This window comes from Oryctolagus cuniculus, chromosome 4 (assembly GCF_964237555.1).
Source record: "Oryctolagus cuniculus chromosome 4, mOryCun1.1, whole genome shotgun sequence".
Lineage (NCBI taxonomy): Eukaryota > Metazoa > Chordata > Mammalia > Lagomorpha > Leporidae > Oryctolagus > Oryctolagus cuniculus.
The window spans coordinates 113,329,957-113,350,638 of record NC_091435.1 but is presented as its reverse complement, the minus strand read 5'-3'; the positions used below and the strand labels follow the sequence as shown (position 1 = coordinate 113,350,638).

General features: G+C 40.5%; 1 pseudogene; it reads right to left on the bottom strand.

Moving 5' to 3' along the window:
- Positions 1-624: 624 nt before the first annotated feature.
- On the bottom strand, positions 625-1,298 carry LOC100339499 (ADP-ribosylation factor-like protein 8B pseudogene; annotated as a pseudogene).
- Between the last annotated feature and the right edge of the window lie 19,384 nt (positions 1,299-20,682).

The following is a 20,682-nucleotide window of genomic DNA, read 5'->3' as shown; positions in this document are numbered from 1 at the left end:
TTATTATATTGGCTGGAATGCTCTAAATTCATGAAAGCTTTTGAGGAAATCTTCAATTCCCAACCCCTTTAGAAGGTGTGTGAGACCAGGGACAGCTAGGAATCGGCATGCTCTAGCTCGGCCCGTCCACAGCAGAGGGGTCTCAGCACAGTGTCGTGAGAACCCCTCAGGCAGCGGCCTCGGCCTGCTCTGCGGGTCACGCCCTTCACATGCATCAGGAGGGAGGCGGGGCACCGAGTTCGTGTCCCCGTGAGTCAGGCTTGAAGGATTCCTAAACACTGTGTGGCACTAGAACCCGCATGCTGTACCAAGTCAGGCTCCTAGTAAGCTACCAGATTCTATAATAAAATATTATAGTCATTAACTGATAACCAATATAAAAATCTGGCCCAGAAAGGCCAGAATAGAAATACGCAATTTTCTTGATTTAAGATGGTCAAAAGTGTGGGTTTGGTTTTGTTTTAGAAAAGAAAAGAAAGAGCTCTACACATTGTTTAAGCATGTATAAGAAGCCTTTGTGTGTGCTGACTTTATCACGACAACTCTAGCTGATTCTGTGTGAGGGTTAGGGAGACACATCTGCAGCAGTGCACATGAGAAAGGAACTCTGAAAAAGGCAATCTCTCAGGTTTAGGAAGGACCATGTTCTGGGAAGTGCTTCAGAGGAACGGACAGTAATTCCAAGGCTACAGCCAAGGACGGAAGACTTCCGGAGGTTCTTCAGCTTCTTCTCGATTTTGAATGTTGAATAAGCCACTGAAGTGTGATATCTATGTTATCCTTTTCTTTGCAAGAAATTGAATAGCAGCAGATTTCTCTGTCCTGAATAGCAGACAGATTCATTTTTTCAATTAGCTGTTTCTCATCCAAGGCATTGGGGAGATCTCTCTTGTTTCCAAGTACTAGCACTGGGATTCCTTGTAACTGGGGTTTGTCTAGAAGATTGTGTAGCTCGTTTCGGGAGGCCTCTATTTTCTCACGATCTGCAGCATCTATCATATAAACAATAGCGTTGACTCCCCTGCAGTATCGTTCCCACATGCTCCGGAAGCGGGGCTGTCCTCCTATGTCCCAGATCTTTATGGTGACGTTACCTTTCGTGACTTTCCTCATGTTGAAGCCCACAGTGGGTATCATGTCTTCACTGAACTGGCCTGACGCGATGACATTGACGAAGGTGGTCTTGCCCGAGTACTGCAGCCCCACGAGCGTGAGCTCCATCTCCTCCTTCCAGAAGAGCGAGCGGAACCAGTCCAGCAGGTGGGAGATGAGCGCCAGCATGGCGGCGGCCGGAGCGACGACCCCGTTTCAATATATTTTAAATTAACAATAGCCTCACAATGTAAAGTCTTTTGTTATTTCCGCTTATGGTCCCACAGCTTGAAATACTCTTCTGCTTATTTTATGATTATTGTGCATAGCACAGAAATCAGGTCTCAAGAGTGATCCATATTGAAATCCAGCCCTGTCTCCATTCTACAAGCCATATGCCAATATGGTTGCAACTAGCCAAAAGAGGAACATATTTAAATTTCATGCTTTGTAAAATTTTAGGCCCTGATTCTCTTCTTCTCAACAAAACAATAATCTTGTCATCATTAGATTTGCTTGAATTCCCTGTCTACCCGCCAATCACTATATTTTCATTTTTTTTAGCTGATAATAATTCCTGGCATCCAACCTGAGTTAATCACTATACTATGCTTCCCACATACTTTCTATGCAAGCCCCTTGAAAACTTGGGCTTGTTTGTTCTTAAGTATAAAAATATTAGCACAATGTTAGCAACACACTATGTTAGCAACAAAATGTTCTTGTTTTGTTTTCAACAAAGGAATAAAAAGTCAAATAGATTTTCTTGGAAAATATATTCTAGAAAATCAAAGCCAAACATCCTGGGAGACATTTTGCTTGAGAATCCCAAGAGCTGAAATTCAGCTTTAACTCAGATTCCAGCTGTATGACTTTGGGCAAATCATTTAAATTTCCTGGCCCCCAACTTTCCTTTAAAAAAATTGCTGAGTTGTGTTAAATTCATTGTTAAGGTCAACTCTTATTCTTAACTTTCTTTAAACATTCATACTCTCCCCTCTGTCAGAAGTATGACTAATGAACAAACACTCTTTATAATCCATTAGTCAACTTGGAAGATGAGGCAAAATTCTTGCCTTAAATCCATTATTTTGTATTTTTTTGATCCAGGTTCAAATATTTGCAGTGCTGGGAATTTGGAACTCCAGCTGAATGTGTTCTGAGTCAGCCCCAATGAATTCAGCTTCTGTATCTTTATTGCTCTACATATAAACTGTGGGGCATGGAAGAAAATGGTTTCTCTATGATAGTAACTTTCTCAGCTGTTCTTTTTAACTGCTAAAAAAAAAGTGAGCAGTGGATGAGAGGGGAATGATGGAGAGTTTAATGCCTCAAGCACTTTAACTTTTTCAAACAGCTCAGGTCGATCTGCTTGGCAGACATGACAACAGGAGGTAACATAGCGGGTGGGAAACAAGATATTAACAGGCTCAAATGCTTGGCAATTAGCAGTCCATTATACCCACCTCAGGGCTAGATTGGTTTCCCAATAAGTCTCTGAATTAACTGGTCCTCTCATCACAATGCATATCAATTAAGGACATTTTTCTGTATTACTTTCAGACTTCTTAAAAGTAAGTTGATTTATATTTGCCTAATTTCATGTATTTTTGATAAATTGGCTTAGTAAAGATTTTATTGTTCCACAAACATGACATATCATTGCTGATATATTAAGCCATGGAAGAAAACTGTTTGATTCTCAAATTAATCTAACTTCATAGTAACATACTAACATAAGTTAAAATTATTAAAATGGTGGAAGTAGGTAAACTCAATCCTGAAAAAATATATTTGAGAAATATTTTGGGGCTGGCGCCGCGGCTCACTAGGCTAATCCTCCGCCTTGCGGCGCCAGCACACCGGGTTCTAGTCCCGGTCGGGGCGCCGGATTCTGTCCCGGTTGCCCCTCTTCCAGGCCAGCTCTCTGCTGTGGCCCGGGAGTGCAGTGGAGGATGGCCCAAGTGCTTGGGCCCTGCACCCCATGGGAGACCAGGAGAAGCACCTGGCTCCTGCCTTCGGATCAGCGCGGTGCACTGGCCGCAGCGCGCCAGCCGCAGTGGCCATTGGAGGGTGAACCAACGGCAAAGGAAGACCTTTCTCTGTCTCTCTCTCTCACTGTCAACTCTGCCTGTCAAGAAAAAAAAAAAAAGAAAAGAAAAAAAAGAAAGAAAGAAATATTTTGGGGGCAGCGCCGTGGCTCACTTGGTTAATCTTCCGCCTACGGCACTGGCATCCCATACGAGCACCGGATTCTAGTCCCGGTTGCTCCTCTTCCAGTCCAGCTCTCTGCTGTGGCCCGGGAAGGCAGTGGAGGATGGCCCAAGTGCTTGGTCCTCTGCACCCGCATGGGAAACCAGGAAGAAGCACCTGGCTCCTGGTTTCAGATCAGCGCAGCGCTGGCCATAGCAGCCTTTTGGGGAGTGAACCAACGGAAGGAAGACCTTTCTTTCTGTCTTTCTCTCTCTCACTGTCTGTAACTCTACCTGTCAAATAAATTAAAAAAGAAATATTTTGACATCAAATAAATACTCAAAGGTAATTATATGAAATGTTTCTTTTAAAAATGTTCCCTTATTAAAACATTGCTTTAAATGGCAGCAGCATCTACCCATCTGACATAAAACTTGAATGCTATCTTCATTGCTTTCTCTTGTCTACCACATCCAAGTTGTTTCCAACCCAGTCTATTATGTCTTCTTTTCCATCATTATAGATATGCTACCCTCCACAAAACTTACATTACAACACCTCCCCATCAGTAACACCAGTTAAAATGTCAGCCTTCAGGGCCAGTGCTGTGGCATAGTGGGTAAAGCCACCGCCTGCAGTAGTGATATCCCATATGGACACAGGTTGAAGTCCTGGCTGCTGCACTTCCCATCCAGATCTCTGTTATGTCCTGGGAAAGCAGTGGAAGACGGACCAAGTTCTTGGGCCGCTGCACCTGCGTGGGAGACCTGGAAGAATCTCCTGGTTCCTGGCTTCAGTACAGTTCCGGCTGTTGTAGTCAATTGGAGAGTGAGCCAGTGGATGGAAGACCTCTCTCTCTCTCTCTCTCTCTCTCTCTCTCTCTGCCTCTCCTTTTCTCCCTGTGTAACTCTGACTTTCATAAATAAATAAATCTCAATAACAAATGAGAATAAGATGGCTCCAACACATTTCCTACCTATGGCTCATACACAGATTGTAAGTCTCATTTTTTTGGATTCTTGTTTTGCAATTTTTGAAAATCACAGTCATTTTTTTTAATTTATTTGACAGGTAGAGTTATAGACAGTGAGAGAGAAAGAGACAGAGAGAAAGGTATTCCTTCCATTGGTTCACTCCCCTAATGGCCACTATGGCCGGCGCTGCACCGATCTGAAGCCAGGAGCCAGGTGCATTTTCCTGGTCTGCTATATGGGTTCAGGGGTCCAAGCACCTGGGCCATCCTCCACTGCTCTCTCAGAGAGCCGGACTGGAAAAGGAGCAACCGCGACTAGAACCGGCACCCATATGGGATGCTGGCACCGCAGGCAGAGGATTAACCAAGTGAGCCATGGTGCCAGCTCCGAAAATCACAGTAACTAATCCCTCACTATGTGATAAAAAAAAGAGAGATTAATCTCTTTTGGATCATCAACTTGCCACTGGCCACTAAGACTGACCTAATTAAACATCTTTTTTCTCTTTGTGTCTCTCCATCTCTGTCTCATGCATCATCATTCGAACTACTACCTAAGTCAAAATCAATGATATCAGAACATCAGGTACTCTGAGAGATTGAAACTCATGCAAATGTATGGCATTCTACACTATCATCTCACACCATCATCTGGGTTCTTCCTCTGATAATGGAAGATCCAGAGAACACTTTGGGAATTTCATGGGGCTGGAGTTTTCATGTGCTTTGTTACTGAGACCAGGCATTCTTATTGTCTGAATTCAGGTGGACAGGGTCCAGTTACCTGCAGGACACCTTCCAGTTATCAACATGCAACCCTATGGATATAGCTCCTTCATCAAGGCTTATGGCTTGTCAGAGTACAAGATGGATTTTACCCTACAATCATTCCCTTGGTCTATCACAAATTGGGCAAACATAAATAGAAACCCTGCTTGTGAACAAGATGAAAACACAGCTGGAAAGGCAGAACCATATTAGACAATAAGAAAATTTAAAATAATAATAACAGAAGAACTGGAGTAGGATTTTCAAAGACTTCCTAGATGTTCAATGTTAGATGCCTGTACAAGACCAATATAACCAGGCCCAGACATATAAGTTTATAGATCTTTTGTAATCTCTGCACAGATATCATTTTATTTTATGTGCCAATACTATTATAGTATTTCTCTAGACTCTTAAATAATCAAATAATGATTTAATATCTCTCCTTTGATTATTAAATAAAGGGTAATTAATTGTAGAATTGTGAGAAAACGCATCTCCTGAGGCCCATGTGATTCAGGGAATGGTGGAATGGAGTGTTGATACATCTTACTGGTGAAGACACTTTAGGCCAACCTAACACCACAATAATCTCTTGTCAAATTATTGGAAAAGCTGTTGAGAACAATGAAACTGACTTATTTATTATTATCTGTTTCCTTGTTACATAAACATGTACACCCACTCACAACTATAAGATCCTTGAGAAAAGAAAAATATTTCTTCAAATTTTTTATTATCCCTGTATAGAATAGTACCTAGAACTCTTAGACATCCAGAACATAGTGAGCAAATAACTTAATGAAATAATAAACAAATGCAGGCCATGATGTCATTTAAAGCAGAAGAAAGAACAGGGGCTGTAGGACATCCACCCCAGATTCTATGGAAAGAACCTCCTCATAGTTCATACTTCTTTGCTTATTAAAAATTAACTCACAAAAGCATGAGTTAAATCCAGGTCCATTGGAGGCTACCCAGTGTCCTAAAAAGTGTAATTACAGATTGCTGTTGTGAGCACTGGGAATGTAGGCCAGCCAAAGTTCAGAAATGGTTATTTAAAGAAAGCATTGAACCATTATTATAACAGTCATTACGTTTTTAAATAAATGAAGTAACTTCAATATACTTTAGTCTAGATCCAGTCAAGCCACCATCCTTGTTCCTTAGACTGGATTAGATGTGTAGACTCTAAACCACTTGTCCTATTTATAGTCTTTACCCTCAGTTATCTCCAGCAACAAAGTCCTGAAACCATCAAGTGTCTTCCATAGCATTTAAAATAAAGTGCATGCACACAGCTTCCTTTCCAGCTGCGTTTTCAACCACTCTCCTCTTTATCTACTATTTATGGGTGACACCAATCTCGTTACACTTCTGTCTGGAACCTTTTTCTCCTCCTCACCCCTTTCCCTTATTCACTTGGTTAGTTTTGTCTCACTATTCAGCTCTCAGTGACCTTCTTTATAAAGTTCTTTCTTGACTGCCTAATCCGAAGCAGCCCCCCAACTGTACCTTTACTTTAACCAAAGAAATATAAGTATAGATATACTCACTTCCTAACAGAAGCTTAAAGAGAGAGTGTGTGATTTGCAACAGTTTCTCTCCCCCACCCGTGTGTGTGTGTGTGTGTGTGTGTGTATGACAGTAACCAAAAATGCTACACATAGGAGAGACTTCAGCAGCCTACATCTTTCATTGATGATGATGTGTAACAATGGCTCAGTCAAACAGCAATGGATATACGGCCTGAGAAATACTAATCCACTAATTTGGGGAGATGAGTGCTACTGCAGCACAACTCATTCTGTTCTACTTAATGCATATCAACCTTAATGATTTCTTTTGCCAATATCTTTGCTTTATGAATATTTCTGTATTTATATCTCTAATTGCAGTCTTCAACAACTTATTTTATTTACAGGTAAACTGTCCCACTAGAATGTAACTTTCTAACCTATATATGCCTACATAAATTGTATAACCTTGTCTAGCATAGATTGCTAAATACACATTTAGTGTAGAAATGAATCCAAGTCCTATACTGTTATAGATGCTCTTCAGTAGAAAGGAAGCATGTAGATCCCCAGCACAGAGGAGAGGAATTGGAATTGATGCTAATTACTCTAACTCAGGTTAGAAACAAGAGGCCTCAACGAAGGACAGAGGATACATTTTTCCTGATTTCTTCTATGCCTCCCCAAAGGAACAGTCAGTCAGTTCACCCTATCAGTAGGCTGTCTCCTACAAGTGATCTGAGTTTCTACTGTCAATCCTGGGAAGCAGTTTGCTACTTGGATATCTTAGCGTCAAGCTTTTCTTGGCCTTAAACCAATACAACCTGAAATTGTGAACTTTTTTATAATGTAGACTCATTTAAAACTCTGAAGAAAGTCATGTTCTCTTTGCACAGTACAAAATTGTATATGTTTACAATTTCATGTAGTTCAAATTCCATGAGGGGATCCCACTCCCCATATTCCAATGCTCTCAATCTAAGAAATGGACTTCAGTATAATTCTGATTAGGCTTCCATGCACATCATTGTTCCTGAGCCTCATTTGGATCTGGTGAACACTCCTAATCTTGCCTGCTGTGACTCTGTCTTGATTGTAATATTTTTACTGTGCTGAATGTCTGGCACATGGCAGCAGCTTGGCTAACCACTCCTCTCCATCATCCTCATCTCCTCAATGTGTCCCCTGCAAGGCTACCTATTCTTCTTACTATTACTGGGTGATGGCACCACCTGTGAGCCCCAGTGCCTGTCCCACAGAAGGGAGTATGTGTTAGGTCCAGGTCCTAGTTCCTCTTGATCTCTGTATTCTACTCCCAAAATACACTCAAATACCCACTTTAAAAGCAGAAAAAAAATCCTCTGATATTGAGTATTTTTAAATGAAAAGACTTTAAAAATCTCTCACTTTTTTCAACTTCTTACAACTATGAAAGTATGAAAATAGGTTGTAAAGTCACTTCATACATCCTAGTGTTCCCTCTTGAACTCCTTTTTCAGCAGAAGTTGAAGATATAAAGTGCTTCTCAAACTGATAAAAGTGCATCTTCAGAACAATGACTTAGTTCGGAATCAAGCTAAGTTTTTCCAACACGGAGAGCTCTACAGCCTAATTTATGCATTCGTGTATGATGCTACACTATGCATGTGCATGAAGCTATTACACTCAGTTAAAATAAAAACCATAAGAAAGACTCATTGCTCAGGAATGTGGACTTAGCATCAGAGCAGAGCTAATTCAACATTTCAGATGGGAAGTCTGTAGTGAAGAAAAGTCTTACACAAAAAAAGCGATTAGAAAGAAATGGGCATAGAGTTTCTGTACCTGAAATATGGACAGGAGTTGAGAACCCCACCCACCCACTGAGGCCCTCTTCCCTGTGGAGTCTTCTTGGAACTACCAGTGCTCTGGGGAGCACTGCTTGAAAAGCACTGACAGAAAATATTTTTCTCTGTGTTGAATTCTAAGCTGCCCATGACAAGGCAATAGACAAACATCAAAGAAACAATTCAGATAATGCTTTCTATCTTCCACAATATCAAAAAAGAAAACAGTTCATGACCCCATCATTCATTTTGCTAGAGGTTCCTGGTGATGATTGTTTTCCAGGAATTTCAGAAGACAAATAAGCTCATTGCTATTGTGCTGAATGACATACCCCTGCCACGTGTGGCTGGTTTCAGCCTGTCTCCATGTGTCAGTGGCAGTCTCCTTTGCCCATTTTATATCCTGTCATCCTTAGTTAATGTATAACTTGAAAAACAGACTTTGTTGCTTCCTGCCCCTTTAGGATAGAATGTCAAATTGCTAGGGCTTTGAAGGATGGAGTAATTCCTTACATGATAGGAATATTTGCAATAACTTTAGCATGTGGAAATTCAGAATTGTACATCTTAAGGATATAAATTGCCTAAATAGAAAGCTGAATAATAATTTACTAACTTATTAATTATAAATTCTACAATACTGTTGTTGTCCTTTCTATTTGGGATTTATTTTTTCAAATAATATTTTTCAAGAATATTTCTCATGCTGCACCCACCTCTCTCAGTTGAGATAACAAATTCCAACTCAGTCTAAAGACCTGAACTGCACATCAATACTTCTGAGAAGCCTTCCTTAACACAAATATCACAGAGATGAAGCCAATCCACATTCATTAGTGCAATTATGTAGGTGTCTATCCTCCCTCTCAGACCATAACTTCCTTGAGGCAGGATTCATATTTTATTCATATATGCCCCATAGCCTACTTCAGGGCCTAACACATAATGGATTGTCAAAAATGTCCACTAGATAAATAAATAACAATGACTACTGATAGAAATGAAATAAACCTGATAGAATTATTGTGTGGGTAGCCATACTCAGGAAATCAGATAATCCAAGTGTTACTGGAGCCTACATCCAAGGACAGGAAGGTCACATGTTAGTTTTAGCCTTCTCACCAGCCATCTGTCATCCATCAACAAACTATATATTCTACCTTTCGAAAGAAAAGGCTTACAGTAATGTTGAGGTTATACAAATGATCACATATCTAGATTTTACTTTTGATATTTTATTCAGCAAAGATTTATTGGATTACTGGGTTCAAAGTAAGATAGGAACATTTTTCAAGAAAACAGTATTATAACAGTTAGTTATAAGACTAACTCCAGATATTTTATTAAGAAAATCCTAAATGTAATCTAATACCTAAAGTTAACATATATTTTATAAATCAAAAGTAAACTATATTTAAAAGTTCTTTGGGGCCAGGCATTTGATTCAGCACCTGAGATGCACTTAGGATGCCTGTGTCCCATATCTGAATGCCTGGATTGGAGTCTAGCAACACTCCTGATTCTAGCATCTTACAAATGCACACCATGGGATTCAGAAGGTGATGGCTCAAGTACTTGGATTCCTGCTGCTCACATGGAGACCTGGATGGAGTTCCCAGTTCCTGGCTTTGGCCTGGCACAGCCCTGATTGTTACAGGAATTTGTGGAGGGAACCAGTAGATGGAAGATCTATCTATCTATCTATCTACATCTTTCTGTATGTCTCTACTTCTCTCTTACTTTCTAACTCTGCCTTTCAAATAAATTAAATTAGTAATTAAGATCCATTGGCTTGCTGCCTACAAGAAATACACCTCACAGCAAAGATAACACAGACTGAAAGTAAAAGGATGGGAAAAAGTATTTTAGGCTAACAGAAAGCAAAACGCGAACAGGAGTAGCCATCCTAATATCAGACAAAATAGACTTCAACACAAAAACTGTTAAAAGAGAATGAATGTAATGATTAAGGGATTGATTAATTAGGAAGATGTGACTATAATAAATGTATATGCACCCAATGCCAGGACACCTGGCTATTTAAAACAAATGTTAATGGATGTAAAGGGAGAAATAAGCTCTGATACAGTAATAATGGGAGATTTCAACACACCACTTCCAGCAATGGATTCATCAACTATACAAAAAAATCAACAAAGAAACAATAGAGTTAATCTATACTATGGGCAAAATGGACCTATCATCTGCAAAACACTTCATTCCACAAATATAGAATATGTATTCTTTTCATCAGTGCATGGAACTTCCTCTAGGATAGACCTTATGCTAGGCCATAAAACAAGTCTTAACAAATTCAAAAAAAATTGAAATATACTATGTTGCTGTGGATTCGTTCTGAGAGGAGGAGTGTGGTGGGGACAAGAGTTGCGGAGTCACCATACAAACACCGGGAGTCATGTGAAAGAAGGATAGAGGAAAGCAACTTGAAGACTCATTTATTTCAGTTGGTGCAGCAGCTTATATAGCTGAGGCAGCCAATCCAGTCAGGGGGCATATTTTATGCTGTAACCAATCACTGCCTGTTGCCAGGCAGGCTCCTTTGCCAGGTGGGTTCTGAAGCCATTCCTGAGTAACTGCCAGCAGCCATCTTGGCATGGCCTTCTCATTCCACATTTCCCCCTTTTCATTTATTTTTGAGCAACGGGAGGCATGATCCTTGGCCATACCATTGTTGACCCCATTTCCATGTGGTTTCCTCATGTGGTTCTGCCTGTCTTAGGTTGTCTCCCAGGAGATCTTACCTGTCTTTGACTAACCAGCCCTCAAAACATGAGACCACAGGAGTGCTTGCTCAGATGGGGGTAGGAATGGAGAACAATGATAATCAGGAATGGCATGACCTCACACAGTCTGTTGGCTGTGCGAATGCCTGACCAGAGCTAAATGGGGTGTAAAGCAGTAACAGACGTGGCTGTGGGCAGTTCCTCAGGGCAGCATGATGGGGCAGCAGCTTGACAATTGGTAACAGGTGCGTCCGCTAACAAGGTGGTCTCTCAGTCTTGTTCAGCTGGTTCTGGTTGACTGTCAGTTGTAGGCTTGATGTTTCTGGCTGGAACCCAAATGGGCTGTCCCGCATTTTCTGGAAAGACACAAGAATATCCTTGGCCCTCGGTTAGCAGAAGCTTTTTTACGGGAGTTGGAATCCAGGATCTGAATTGTGTGTCTGCTCCTACATTAACAGCAAACATGCAAGTGGGATGGGGTCTAGTGGCTGCCCTGGGGTGCCCAGGGACTGCCACAAATGTGGGGATCCTCACTAGGTGCGAATGGGATGACCTCACATGGGTTATTGCCTCAAGGTTGTCTAAGTTCATCTCACAGATATTTGGGGGGTGGCTGACTAGGCATTGCTGCATTGTCTATTGTCATGTGATTTTCACTGTCAGAGCTCTCTCTCCCAAAGTCATCAACCGTTAACTGTAAGGCAGCAGCCTGGAGTGACAGGCCCTTATCACTCACAGATTCATTATGTTTGGTAATTTGTGTGGGTTTCTGAAAGGGGGGTATGTTTCCCATGTTTGAGTGCTTAAAAGCAGCATTCCATGCCAACTCTAGCCAAAGGAAAGACACCCACAGCACCGCTGCCATAATAAAACAAATTCCTAGCACCTCAGTGGCTGATGGCATTATGCAGGGTGTTCCCTATGTTAGATGAACAGACAGTGGTGTTTCAGATTGTAAATATGTCCTGTGCTTAGTGGGGGACTTCTTTGATTCTTTAGGTCAAGGTCATATGTCCACACAGTGTCTCCAGAGTGTCACCTCTTTCCAGTGAGGGAACATGACTTCGTTCCAAATTCTGGGATGATCAGTCCCTTATGTGAATTTGCCGGGTGAAATGAAAGTCAAAGCAGAATCTGAGAAGTAGCATTACGCTTCTGGGTGGTGTGTGCCTAACCTGGGGTCACTTAGACTGAGGACAAGGACAAGGAAAGGGGTGTAGGAGGGGGTTCTGTGCTCATCATCACAGAACCGAACAGCACATAAAACACTGAGGGGCATAGTTGCCAAAATCAAGGGGGAACTTTATCAAGTCCGACACAATGTCTCTCTCTCAGTCATGTTGGGCGCCAGATGTTGAGGTTAATTTGTTCTGAGAAGATGAGCACTAGGGGCAAGAAGTGCAGAGTCACCACACAGATACCGGGAGTCAGGTGAAAGCAGGCTAGAAATCAGCAGCTCGCAGACTGGATTATTTTAGTTGGTGCAGTAGCTTATATAGCCGAGGCAGCCAATCTGGTTATTCTCATTCCACAATACTATGTCTCTTTTCAGACCACAGTGGAATGAATCTGGAAATTAACAAAAGAAACTCTAAAAAGTATGCAAACACAGGTAGACTGAACAACATGCTCTTGAATGAACAGTGAGTCATAGAAGAAATTAGAAGGAAGGGAAATCAAAACACTCCTAAAAATGAATATATGTGATGAAACAACTAAAGGAATACAAAACTTATAGAAAATAGCAAAAGCAGCATTAAGAGGGAAACTTACAGAAATTAGTGTCAACATCAAGAAATTGGTAAAGCATCAGATAAATGATCTAATAATGCATCTCAAGGTCCAAGAAAAACAAGAAAAAGCCAAACCCCAAATTAGTAGAAGTAAAGAAATAATAAAAATTAGGTAAGAAATAAATAAAATTAAAGCAAAAATACAAAAATCAATGAAATGAAGTGCTGTTTATTGAAAAAAATGAACAAAATTGATACACCATGGATCAACTAACCAAAGTTGGGGGAAAAGATCCAAATCAATAAAGTCAGAGATGAAAAAGGAGATGTTACAATCCATACTGTACAGATGATACAATGTATAAAAAATCATGAGTAATTGCTATAAACAGATATATGTCAACAAACTGGATATCCATAAAAAACAGATAGATTAGTGGATACATATAATCTACCAAAATTGAGTCCTGAAGACATGGAAAACCTAAATAGACCAATAACAGAGACAGAGATTGTATCTGTAAAAAAGACCTTGACAACAAATACAAGCCCAGGACAAGATGACTACACTGTTGAATTCTATCAGACATTTAAAGAAGAACTAATTCTAATTCTTCTCAAGCTATTCAAAACAATAGAAAGTTAGGGAATCCTCCCAAACTCCTTCTATGAGACTAGTATCACCTTAACCCCAAAACAAGAAAAATGTACAAGAAAGAAAGAGAACATAGACCAATATCCCTGATGATTGCAGATGCAAAAATCCTTAACAAAATACTAGCTAATGGAGTGCAACAGCACATCAGAAATATCATTCACCTGAACCAAGTGGAATTTACCCCTGGTGTGCAGAAATGGTTCTACATACCCAAATCAATAAATCTGATATATACATTAAGAAACTGAGGAATAAAAATTATATGATTATCTCCATAGATGCAGAGAAAGCATGTATTAAATATAGCATCCTTTCATGATAAAAACATTAAGCAAATTGAGTATAAAATAGGCATTTCTCAACATGATCAAAACTATATATGCCAAACCCACACTCAGAATCATGTTGAATGAGGAAAAGTTGAAAGTATTTTCACTAAGATCTGGAATCAGAAAAAGATGCTCACTTTCACCATTGCTATTCAGCATGCTTCTGGAAGTTTCAGTCAGAGCCATTGGGTAAGAATATCAAGTCAAAGGGATACAAATTGGAAATGAGAAAGTAAAATCATCCCTGTTTGCAGATGACATCCTATATATAAGGCAACAAAAATACTCCACTAAGAGATTACTGGAGCTCATAAGAGAGCTTGCTAAAATTGCAGGATATAAAATCAACACACAAAAATCAGTATACATTGTATACATAGACAATGCCATGGCTCAGAAAAAACTTCAAAAAGCTATGCTATATGACCTTGGAATAAATGTAAGCATGGTTGTGAAAGAGTTCTACAGTGAAAATTTCAAAACATTAAACAAAGAAATAGAAGAAGACACAAGAAAGAATGAATTCTCTTTGTTTGTGGATTGGAAGATTGAGAGATTCAATGCAATCTCAAAATTCCAAGCTCATTCTTCTCAGATCTAGAAAAAATAATGCTAAAATTCATATGGAAACATAAGACACCCAAAAAGATAAACCAATCTTAAACAACAAAAACAAACCTGGAAGCATCACAATACCAGATGTGAAGACATACTGTAGAGTAGTATAATCAAAACAGTCAGGTACTGGGGGAAAAAGAAAGACATGTAGAACAATGGAACAGAACAGAAATCCCAGAAATCAATCCATGAAGCTACTACCAACTAATCTTTGACATAGGAGCTAAAATCAACCCCTGGAGAAAATATAGTCTCTCCAAAAAATGCTGTTAGGAAAATTGGATATATTCATACATAACTAAGAAACAAGACATCTACCTTAGCCTTATACAAAATAAACTCACAATGGATCAAGGATCTAAACTTAGAACCTTATACTATAAAATTCTGCAGGAAAATATCAGAGAAACCCTGCAAGACATTGGCATAAGCAAAGACTTCTTGTAAAGACCCATAAACACAGACAATAAAAGTGAAAGTTGACAACTGGGATTATATCAAATTAAGAAGCTTCTGTAATGCAAAGGAAACACTCAAAAAAAATGAAGAGGCAACTGTCAGAATGAGAGAAAATGTTGCAAACTCTGCAACTGAAAAAGAATTAATATCCAGGATCTATAAAGAGCTCAAGAGACTCAACAATAGTACAACAAACAATACAGCTAACCATAGGCAAAGGACATGAATAGTTATTTTTAAAAGGATGAAATACAAATGGCAGACACACATATGAAAAAATTCTCAGGATCACTACCATCAAAGAAATGCAAATAAAAATCACAATGTGGCCGGCGCCGCGGCTTACTAGGCTAATCCTCCACCTTGCGGCGCCAGCACACCGGGTTCTAGTCCCGGTCGGGGCACCGGATTCTGTCCTGATTGCCCCTCTTCCAGGCCAGCTCTCTGCTGTGGCCCCGGGAGTGCAGTGGAGGATGGCCCAAGTGCTTGGGCCCTGCACCCCATGGGAGACCAGGAGAAGTACCTGGCTCCTGCCATCGGATCAGCATGGTGCGCCAGCCGCAGCGCGACGGCCGCTGTGGCCATTGGAGGGTGATCCAATGGCAAAAGGAAGACCTTTCTCTCTGTCTCTTTCTCTCACTGTCCACTCTGCCTGTCAAAAAAAAAATCACAATGTGGTTTCACTTCACCTCAGTAAAATTGAAAAATAACAATCCAAAAATCAAAAAATAAATGTTTGTGAGGCTGTGGGGGGGAAAAGTACCATAAACACTGTTGGTGGGAGTGCAAACTAATACAACCATTATGGAAGACAATATGGAGAGTTGTCAGTGATCTGTAAGTAGATTTACCATCTGACCCAACCATCCCAAACCCTAACAAGATGAAATCAGCATATGAAAAAGCTATTTGCACCCTGAGGTTTATTTCAACTCCTTTTACAATTGATAAGCTATGGCATCAATCAAAATGTCTATCAGCTGATTACTACATAAAGAAAATGTGGTATACACACACTATGGAATACTACTCAGTCACAAAAAGAACGAGATGTTTATTTGAAAGGCAGAATGATTGAAAGGGAAAGACAAAGGAGAAAGGGATCTTTCACCCAATGGTTCACTTAAATGTCCACAATAGCAAGGGCTGGGCCAGCCCAAAGCCAGGAGACTGGAACTCCATTTATGTCTCCCACTTGGGTGGCAAGGGTACAACTACTTCAGCCATCTTATAATGCTTTTCCAAGAGCATTAGTCAGGAGCTGGGTCAGAATTAGAGCAGCCAGAACTCGAATCAGTCCTCCAGTATGGGATGCCAACATCATAGGCAGCGGCTTACCCCTCTGTGCCACGATGATGGCCCCCAAAATAAAGATTTAAAAGGTTCATTGAAGTGGAAAGGAAGCATTACATATGTTGGCAAGTGTAGACACAGGAATTAGAGTGCATATATTTACAAATCCATCAGCTCACTTACTAGCTTGAGGCATCTGGGTATGTTTTTTAAACATCTGATGTCTCTGTTTCCTCATATGTAAGGTGGCACTAATAATAGTATCTACTATATAAGATGATTGTGAGGCAAATGGAAGTTGCTTACAGCACATTATAGTTGCATGCACTTAACTATGAACAACTGCTCCTAACCACCTTTTCTATAGTTTTTGCAAAGCAAAAACATTCAATTGATATTCACTAAATACCTTCTCTATGTCAGACTCACACTGGTGACACAGTTATGAACCAGACCTTTCAGGAAGCCTATATTCTAATGAGGGCTACTAGCAAAAAGACGATCAAAATTTTCTGTAGTAATATTATAAAATATTGTAAAAAAATTAACATGCAATAGAACAAAGTAAAATGATGTGTGTCTCCTTTATACACAGTAGCCAGTGAAGACAATAAATTGATGATGAGACCAGAACACTGTTCAGAGGAAGCCATGCAAGGATCCATAGGGAGAGTATTTAAAAGGAGAGAGCATATAGGCTCAAGACAAGAGCAAGCCATGAGGTCTAAGAATAGCAAGCTGGTCATCCTGTTCAGAGCAAGTAGAGGTTAAAGTAGGCGGGAGAAGATGAGACATCAGGTCAAGGCAGGGGTTTACTGGCAAAAGTTGGCTCTAAGGTGCCAATGTTGTGGCATGATGGGGCAAGCCACTTCTTGCAATATCAGGATTCCATATCGGAAGCAATTTGAGTCCCAGCTGCTCTGCTTCCAATCCATCTTCCTTCCTTCTAATGTGCCTGGAAAGGCAGCTGTAAATGGTATATGTACTTGGGCTCCTGGCAACATGGATCCTGGTTTCATCCTGGCCAAGACTGGGATGTTGAAGCCATTTGGGGAATGAACCAGTGGATGGAAGATCTCTCTCTGCCTTTCAAATAAATAAATAAGTATTTTAAAAGCTGTTTATAGTTCTAAATATAATGTATGATCCTTGGAGGAGTCTGCATATGTTCCGGCTATATTAACTCTGGCTGTTTTATGAAGTAGAGATATTGGGTCAAGTATCAGAGGAATGAGCTGGAGTTAGGTGACAAAGGAAGACCGAAAGGCCCACAGTCAGAGTGGTAATAATATTAATATCATTCACTGAAGAATGTATGAAGGAACTTCATAAAGTTCATGGACAGCATGTACTATCTTTCTATTCCTTTTTCCATGAACCTTTTAAAACTCCTTCATATTTGTGCCTGTGAATAAAAAGACTATTCAAGTAACTTCCAGAATAGCAATTAGGTGATAGCTTTATTTCTAAAATGGGGAAAACTAAAGGAGGAGCCAGTATTTTGGACATGTCAGTACAGTAATCCACAATTATGCTGTAATTGTAAGTGAAATATCCGTTGAGTGTTGCATAGGATCACTAACACAGTTTAGATATATATTGAGCCCTGAATGTACCAACATTCAGAGATTGGTTAGAGGAAAGTGAATTTCAGACAACAATGAAACTGTTGCAGGAGGTGAGGTAAAAAGGAAACCACAAGAGTAGGAGGTCCACAAGGACATGTAAAGCTCAGTTTCCAGGATGGCACGGTGGTCAATCCAATCAAATGATGCTGAGAGCTTAGGATGATCTCTCAGAAATATGGAGGTCATTGCTGACGAGCACATTACAATCAAGTGGTGAGAATGAGGCTGACTTGAGAACACAGGAGATGAGGAACTGAAGTATACACAGACATCGCTGTTGAGGAACTCTATTAATGAAGTAAAAATAGTTGTAAGGGAAACAGCTAAAGAGGAAATGGAGTCAACGAAATCAGTTTTGAAAGGGAAGATATGATTGTTCATTCTCTATTGTCTAAGGAGGACTTTTTAAATTAAAACAGATTGAAATTCAACCTCCTCCATAAACAAATCCTCTCAGATCTATGATGGACTTTTTAAAGGGCAGCATTCCAAGAAATTAGATATTTCCCTTGGATTTAAAATGTGGACAGTGGGATTCCATTTAAAAAAACAGTAATAGATTTCTTCTTTGACTATTTTTGGAGGATCAAGTGGAATGATATTTATAAATCAAATTAAAGAACTTAAGAATTTTATTTTTATATTCCAGAATAAAAAATAATGAAAAATTAATTATTTGGTGTAGTTGTAGTCTATATTCTTGTTTCTATAAAATACAATAAATTTTCATTCAAAGAGTACTAGTGAATCAGATACTTTGACTCATGAAAAGACTTATCTTTTGGAAATATGAAAAATTCAACTGGGAATTTTTCCTAGCTGCATGCCAAAATTGTCTTTTACATAACAGTGCAATGAACTGAGTTTCACTAATACCAACTAAATGTGTTTTTAATGATGTTATAATAAACCTAAAATCTTGAGAGAAGAGTGATACTGTCAAAATATAATTGTTTCAGATGCAATGTTTACTTGCAGATACACGGCTTACTTTCACCTTGGCATTTATCTAATAGAAGGAAGAGACACAGCCATGGTAAAAGTTCTGTTATCGTTATCTCTGATTTTAATCTGCAGCATCTGGTTGGAAGTTCATTCCTCTTCCATAAAGAAGAAAATGGGGCCATTCCAAGAACCAGTAAAAGCAATTCAGAGTGAGACGGGCTGGAGCTCCCATCAGAATCATCTGGCTCCGGATGTCAGACATGCTGAAGGAAGCACCTGCTTCACACATTTGCAATGCTGCTTTCCAGAGAGTCTGCCGAGACCTCCGTAGAGTGCATTGCCCAGAAGGGAATTCAGTGTGACATTTCACTCCACAAGCTTTTCAAATACATCAATCAAGGAAATGAAGAGATGTTTATATGATGAGGACGTAAAGAACAAAACAGAATGAAACTCTAGGTTTCTCATTTCCAGCAATGGACCCTTGAGAACACAGTGAGATTCACACCTGAATCCTGTGTGAGAGGATGGCCCTGAGCAGTTCTAGCAAGCATGCCACTCAGGTTGATGCTGAGACTGGAGGTACTATCTGCATCATTACTGTATAGTCAGTTGTCTTGACTTGCAACCAGCCTTTAAATCCTTTTTTAGTTACTGTCCCTGTCCTCACACCCAGAACCTCATTCCTTTAATACTCAGTTTCTTCTCTGTATGGCACATCAGGACTTCTTCATTTTTTTTTTTAATTTTAAGATTTATTTATATATTTAAAAGTCAGAGTTACAGAGTGAAAAGGAAAGAGAGGCCGGTGGCACGGCTCAATCCTCCACCTGCGGCGCCGCCACACCAGGTTGTAGTCCTGGCCGGGGCGCCAGATTCTATCCCGGTTGCTCCTCTTCCAGTCCAGCTCTCTGCTGTGGCCCGGGAAGGCAGTAGAAGATGGCCCAAGTGCTTGGGCCCTGCACCTGCATGGGAGACCAGGAGGAAGGAAGCACCTGGCTCCTGGCTTCGGATCGGCGCAGTGCGCCGGCCACAACGCGCCAGCCATAGTGGCCACTTGGGGGGTGAACCAACAGAAAAGGGAAGACCTTTCTCTCTGTCTCTCTCTCTCTCTCACTGTCTAAACTGTGCCTGTCAAAAAAAAAGGAAAGAGAGAGAAAATATTCCATCCATTGGTTCACTTCCCAGATGGCTGTAATGGCCGATACTGGGCCAAATTGAAACCAGGAGATTCGAACTCCATCTGGGTTTCCCACATGGATGGCAGCAGCCCAAACACTTGGGGCATATCCTGCTGTCTCCCCAGACCATTAGCAGAGAGCTGCTTTGGAAGTGGAACTGCCAGGACACGAATAGGAGCCCATACGGGATGTTGGCATCAAGGCATCAACTTTACCCACTATGCCACAACGGTGACTTCTACTTCATTTTTTTTTTTCAATCTGAAAGCCAGAGTTACAGAGGGAGGGGGAGAGACAGAGACAGAGACAGAATCTTCCATCTACTTGTTTACTCCCCAAATGGCTACAGTGGTTAGAGCTGGGCCAGATCAAAGCCAAGAGCCAGGAGCTTCATCTGGGTCTCCCACATAAGTGCAAGGGCCCAAGTTCTTCTGCTGCTTTTCCAGGCACATTACAAAGGAGTTGAATCAAAAGTGGAGTAGCTGGGAAGCCAACCAGTGCCTATTTGGGTTGCCAGCAGAGCTAGGAACAGCTAAACCTGCTAAACCAAAGCATCAGCCATCCTCCACTTCGTTTTTTAAAAATTACCTAAATCCTATCTCTGGACCTACAGAGATGCAGAGGCCATGTTTTATAACATAAATTGCCATTACCTTCCTTGACCTCTTCTCTCACCATGGCCTTGCAAGTGTGATTTTGATGTGACTTAGCTCTGGGTCCTCCTT